The sequence below is a fragment of the Protomyctophum parallelum genome, assembly GCF_964188405.1.
Source record: "Protomyctophum parallelum genome assembly, chromosome: 15".
Classification (NCBI taxonomy): domain Eukaryota; kingdom Metazoa; phylum Chordata; class Actinopteri; order Myctophiformes; family Myctophidae; genus Protomyctophum; species Protomyctophum parallelum.
Window position 1 is genome coordinate 35,498,348 of NC_139710.1, and position 7,347 is coordinate 35,505,694.

The following is a 7,347-nucleotide window of genomic DNA, read 5'->3' on the forward strand; positions in this document are numbered from 1 at the left end:
ACTACGGCCGCTGCCACCACTGCTGCAGCTACTACGGCCGCTGTTAATGTCACCACTGCTACAGCTACTACGCCCACTGTTAATGTCACCTCGCCGCCCACTGTTAATGTCACCTCACCGCCCACTGTTAATGTCACCTCGCCTACTACGCCCACTGTTAATGTCACCTCGCCTACTACGCCCACTGTTAATGTCACCTCACCGCCCACTGTTAATGTCACCTCGCCTACTACGCCCACTGTTAATGTCACCTCGCCTACTACGCCCACTGTTAATGTCACCTCGCCTACTACGCCCACTGTTAATGTCACCTCAGCTACTACGCCCACTGTTAATGTCACCTCAGCTACACCTACTACGCCCACTGTTAATGTCACCTCGCCTACTACGCCCACTGTTAATGTCACCTCGCCTACTACGCCCACTGTTAATGTCACCTCGCCTACTACGCCCACTGTTAATGTCACCTCAGCTACTACGCCCACTGTTAATGTCACCTCAGCTACACCTACTACGCCCACTGTTAATGTCACCTCGCCTACTACGCCCACTGTTAATGTCACCTCAGCTACTACACCCACTGTTAATGTCACCTCAGCTACACCTACTACGCCCACTGTTAATGTCACCTCAGCTACACCTACTACGCCCACTGTTAATGTCACCTCACCTACTACGCCCACTGTTAATGTCACCTCGCCTACTACGCCCACTGTTAATGCCACCTCACCTACTACACCCACTGTTAATGTCACCTCACCTACTACGCCCACTGTTAATGCCACCTCAGCTACACCTACTACGCCCACGGAGGCTGCCACCACTGCCACCACAAGCGTCGGTAAGTGCCTCTTCTTAGTCAACGTGTGATAGTGAAAGAACGTCTGTCTTACTGTGACCTTAACGTGCGGTGGTCTGCCGGTGGATACTAGGGTCCCGTCTTCTGCTACTCGTCCCCGATCCGAGTCAGGAGGGTCTCCCGGTATGCACCGCTTTCCAAGCGACACTTGGTTATGAGGGGCACACACTCCCGTGTGTGCTTTCAGCCCCACTCCTACAAGCCTGATGAGGTGAGAATACAAGCGTACATTGAGTGGTGGTACAAGCGATCAAACAATGTGTTTAGGTCATATGTCTGGATCCATAAGGGTGAGCAGTGAGGACTTACCATCCAACGCCAAGTGGACGGCATATGCTGCCTGCGCGTCTTGTTGTGTAGCAGCGAGTGATACTGCTAGAGGTGAGGGTCGTTTATAAAGGGTGCGGCTGACAGGTTGCGTCTGTCGTTAATTGCTAACACGGGCGGTGGCTGGAATTAGGCGCAGCTGATTTATGATTGCTCTGGGATAGTATACGGCGTCTATGACATGGCCGTGGGCGTGCCGCACCGGCGCTTGTCTGGTTGTCATAGAGACGCGCCCCTCCCACTGTGGCGAGACCTGACACACTCCACAATAATAATAATAATAATAAAAAACTATGAATTGCCAATTTCAGAACATTTGAATGTGTTGCAACACACGGGGCACAGGTCTCCACCAGGGCAGGTCAGGTTGTGGCCTCCTGGTGGCGCTATAATGTTAAAAGGGTGCCATTTCTTCTCACGCCTTGGTTGGCAATTGGATGATTTGAGGCATTTTGTTCCAAAAATGTGTTTTGTTGGTGGCAATGGTGGCACTATAACAGGTGGCACTATAACAGGCCAAATGTGAAAAAGGTGGGATATATTCCTCAGCCTAGTAGGAAAGTCTGTGAAAGATTTCACGTAAATTGCACACTGCGTTCATGATTTGAGGCATTTTGTGGCCAATCCTGCATATTTTGAAAGCCAATGATAGCCAATAAGGATGTAAGGATGTAAGGATATAACAGGCCGTTCTGGAACATTTGGGGCAGAGGTGCATCGTTGGCAACGTGTGGAGCCTGGTGGAGACAATAAAACGAATCATTGTATTTGTGTAAGTAATAAACTGGGGACATTTCATGGTGATAACTAATTCCATTTTTACCTGTACGTATACTGTAGTATAGGTACATTTACATTTACATTTTTTCCTCCCCTTTCCCAACATTTCAGAGGAATCGTGGACGACGTCAGGCAGCAGCACGCCTCGGCCAACAGATATACCTGTAGGTCACGTCATCCTCGGCCTGAAGATGGCGCTCTCCTCAGAGACACCTTTAACCGATGAAGACATCGAGAATATTGTGTTCCCGCAGGTACTGTAATCAAACTAACTACATGATCATTTTAACCATCCGCACATGTGTGCGGATGGTTAAAATGTGTGACTTGTCCTGTACCATTTAATCAATGAATTCATTAAGTGTTATATGACTCTGGAGGAGCCCAGGTTTGAACCATAGACTGTAAAAAATATGGACAAAGCGTTCCCGGGTCTAACATGGACGTAAAATGAGGCCAGTAATTCCTTGCACTGTAAGTCGCCATCTTTCTTGATCCGTTTGGGCCCAGCTGGCCCATTGGCTGGCCCAGACAACGAGGCGGGACTCCCCCCCCTTCTTCTCCGTTGGTTTTTATTTTGGGTGGGGACTCCCGATCATAGACTGTAACGGTAGCCACGCCCCTCAGAACATACGCGACTTTATGGTCATTTATTTTATAAATGGGACCATAATTTTCCAAAAAGAATATTATGACATTAGAAATGAGACTTTAAACTATAGTGACTGGAAGCAGAAAGTATTCATGACCATGTTTATTAAGGTAATACAGTCTAGGTGAAGTTGGGCCCAAATAAATGGACTTCTATGGGGCTATGGTTTTTTTTGGGTCCAGTGACAGCGCCACAACAGGCCATTATATGAACTTTCAGGAAATCCCGATTTCCTCAGTGGCTTCACAAAATATCTGTCTGACTGCCCCCCCCTGGTTTGAACCCGTTTGAACTGGGAACCATTGCGGTTCCTATCCAGTCACTTAGTACCTCTGAGCCACTAGCCCCTTTCTTCACACTATAAAAAGGGCCTTAGTATCCAGTCACTTAGTACCTCTGAGCCACTAGCCCCTTCCTTCACACTATAAAAAGGGCCTTAGTATCCAGTCACTTAGTACCTCTGAGCCACTAGCCCCTTTCTTCACACTATAAAAAGGGCCTTAGTATCCAGTCACTTAGTACCTCTGAGCCACTAGCCCCTTCCTTCAAGCTATACCAAAGGGCCTTAGTATCCAGTCACTTAGTACCTCTGAGCCACTAGCCCCTTTCTTCACACTATAAAAAGGGCCTTAGTATCCAGTCACTTAGTACCTCTGAGCCACTAGCCCCTTTCTTCACACTATAAAAAGGGCCTTAGTATCCAGTCACTTAATACCTCTGAGCCACTAGCCCCTTCCTTCACGCTATACCAAAGGGCCTTAGTATCCAGTCACTTAGTACCTCTGAGCCACTAGCCCCTTCCTTCACGCTATACCATCTCAAAACCACATGAAGCTAAATATGCCTTTAAAGAGCCCTCACATATCAAAGAGATTTTCTTTTTCACTTCCAGCTTAAAGAGGAGCTGGTCAGACGGGGCTTTCCACCAGACAAAGCGGCAGACATCATACTAAAGCTGACAATGGTTCAAGACATAAGTGACAAGTAAAGCTACGCCTACAGCAACCCCTTCTGGTCACTTCTAGTGTTGCCTCTGTAACTGGACCCTCTTGTAAACAAGTGTAATATAATGCTTTATTGGGTCGATCATCCACTCACAGTTAACAGTCTGTGCTTGAAATGTACGGTAACTAATTCTACTAATTCTGTCAATAGATATTTAAATCGGCCCAGGCCGTAGCGTAACGGTCTGGGCACCGGACTGGTGATCCAGTCGCGGTGTGCCGCGGGTTCGACTCCCGGACCCGACACGGCCTTTACCGCATGTCATCCCCCCATCTCTCTCCCGTTTCCTGTCAGCCTACTTTCTATCCCTTAAAAAACCAATAAAGGCGTAAGCCGCAAAAAAATATCTTAAAAAAAAAAAAAAGATATTTAAATCAATCAATCAATGGAGATTGGAGACTAATTTTAGTTTGGTTGTTTCTACAGTAATGTTAAAATGTATTTATTTTTTGGTATGTAAATGGTATGAGACTATTATTGACACAGAAGAAAACAGCTAATATTTAAACATACTACTGTATTCAATTATGTTGAATGTTTAATAGCCTACATTCAACATTACTTAATTATACACCTATATAATAATGGGATCGAACTTTTTTCAAATTTGTATTCGTAAAGCAAAATGTATTGTTTCACCGTTATAATTGTTGATATTTAGGGCTGCATTTACATTTCTATACAAGAATGGAAATGGGAAAAGGAAAAGAAGAGAGTTTGGTCAGTGGACCAACATACTGTAGGCCTGACAGACAGAAGGATCATATCCATGTTCTAGTTCCTAGTTAGTTAAGTTAGTTAGTTAACTAACTTAACTAACTAACTCAGGGTCCTAACTAACTCCAGATCCACTGAAAGGAGGGGCTGGGACGATATGAAAATGACATGTCACGATTATTGTGGCAAAAATAATTGTGATGACCAAAAAAGAAAAATGCTTAAAACTTAAAATGTCACTGTTGTTACCACTTGAATCCCCTGCATTCCCCAGCATCCCTATTCTGGGGGGGAACATTTGCCAAAAATTGCCTGATCTACAAGCTCGATTTGAGTATAGTGAAATAAGAGCCTACCAAATACACTTTACATGTCTGTTTTAGAGGGAGTAGGGTACTGAATTTATCAAGAATAGAGGGAGTAAGTGGTACTGAATTTATCAAGAATAGAGGGAGTAAGTGGTACTGAATTTATCAAGAATAGAGGGAGTAAGTGGTACTGAATTTGCAGCTCAACAGCTAATTCATCTTAATATGACGGAGGACAATCATGATAAATTATAATCTCCACGATAATGATTATTGTGAGCATTTTCTTTTTTATCACGATAAATGATAATGAGTATCGTGTATAGTAGGAGGATATTATACGCACACGGCACACCAGTCTTAATAGTGGTGCCATGCAGCTCACGGCAGAAACATCTAAGAAGAGAAGTCTTAAAAGGACAAAAGAGTGGCCGCACACACCGATAGTCAAAGTGCTGATTATTTATTAGGACGCGCAGAATGAGAAACCAACGTTTCAGCAGATGCAACAGTCTTCTTCAATAATGATTATCGTCCCATCCCTAATTAAAAGAGAACAGTACGACGCTTTGATTTCACAGCGAAGAAAAAGAGCACTACTTCCACACTTTTCTCTTCTTTTTTTAATCTAAGCACATGATCAAACGAATTGAATAAATGCATTCTTATTCCTATAATAAATACTCTTCATTTACAATGGACAAAGTGTCTCTCTTGTTCAGTAGCTTTGCCTATTTCTAACTCTAACCACCCAACACCTAACACTAACTCTATACTGTCATGGTTTGCAGAATGACTGAACCCAAATGCAGAGGAACGTTCAAATAAAGTGATTTATTTAATCAAACACGGTCAGTCTTACAAAAGTTAGCAGTAGTTGCAATGCAGAGAAAAATCAGGAAAGCCAAAAAAAATTAACTCTTCAAAAACACAAAGGCAAGTCCAAAAATGCAAACCTTTGAAAGGCACCCATGCAGTAAAGTCCAAAAAACGCCAAACACTAGAGCACAGCAAGGAACCAGAAACTGTGAGCGCTCAGCGACAACAAAGTAGCACACCGGACATGGACTTCTGTTCTGACAGTTTGTTTGTGAAATGAGTACAGTATTTATAGGTGGTGGGTTGATTGTAGCAGTGTTCACAGGTTTGTAATGGGCTGGGCTGATGAGAGTGGAACCAGGTGCAATGGGAGGTGGGAGTGGCCGAAAGGGAAATACAGACAGAACTGGGCAGATAGAGATACAGAAAGAGAGAAATAGCCAGGCAGAGAGCCAGACCATGACAATACTAATGGGCCACTTCACCCCTTTTGCAACCATATCATATTTAGAAGATCCTTTCCTGGGGTTTTTATATATGTAGCCTAATACGTGTTTTTAGATATTTTTGTATTTCAAAGTGCCAGTGATGTCATGGACACTGGTCTCACTTCTGTCAGGAATACAGTCTGAGTCCTGTGTCTGGGCCTGCCTAGGGGTGTAATTGGTCTGAGTCCTGGGTCTGGGCCTGCCTGGAGAACTGCCCATAGATCCGAAGTCCCGTTAGTCCGAACATGCACTGCTCCCGTGCTTGCGGTTAGGTTTAGGTTTGCTCCCGTGCTTGCGGTTAGGTTTAGGTTAGGGTTAGAGATAGGGATAGTAATCTCGGAACAATGAACCTTCTGACTAATGACACGTTACCGCCTGCCTGTGGGTGTAAGGCCTGACTCACACCTTCGCATCTAGCATACAACATTGATGCATGCTAGATGTATGAAAGGGTTTGTTTACATCTTGCCCCAATGCATTTCCAATGGAAGTCACATGGTTTGACACAACATTTTTGTCGTACGGCTTTCGGCTTTTCTGTGTTTCGAGTTCGACTGCCCCCCTCCCCCTCATACAACAAAAATGTTGTGTCAAACCATGTGACTCCCATTGGAATTGCGAGCTTGCATCAGTCAATAAGTCTCATGCATCAGCTATACATCAATCTGTTGTGCAGGTGTGACTAGGCGACTAGCTGTTCTTTCACATATTGTTGCTGTCGGGAGGAAACCTCATAACTCCATTTTTGAGGTTTTTAATTTTTGTATTTCCTGAATAATGTATATTTTTCATTTCCTGAAAAATGAACATTTTATAGATATGAGGTTTCCTCCCGACAGCAGAGATATATTACAATATAGGCCTACTTATGCAGAACCAGGCCTGGACTGATCACATGACACACACCGGGCTGACCAATGAATGGCTGGCCACCCAATTGAAATCTCCTGTGACCCACCTGTGGGTTGCGACCCAGCCTTTTGGAAACAATGTTCTATAGATACCACCAAGATGGCCACCAGGGTAAAGGGGGTGCCCTTAGGTCACCCAAAGGGCAAGTTTCTAGTAATGTCTCCCCAGTATGTTCCGTTATGTGGTTTAGAGATGTTATTAATATTTTTTAGAGATAAATGGGGAACATAGAAGCTTTTATTTTTAGGTAAATGACTACAACATGACATAAGTTACCATCCTGATGACAAACCAGTTGATTACAACATGACGTAAGTTACCATTCTGATGACTACAACATGACGTAAGTTACCATTCTGATGACTACAACATGACGTAAGTTACCATCCTGATGACTACAAACCAGTGACTACAAACCAGTGACTACAACATGACCTAAGTTACCATCCTGATGACAATAAACCAGTGACTACAACATGA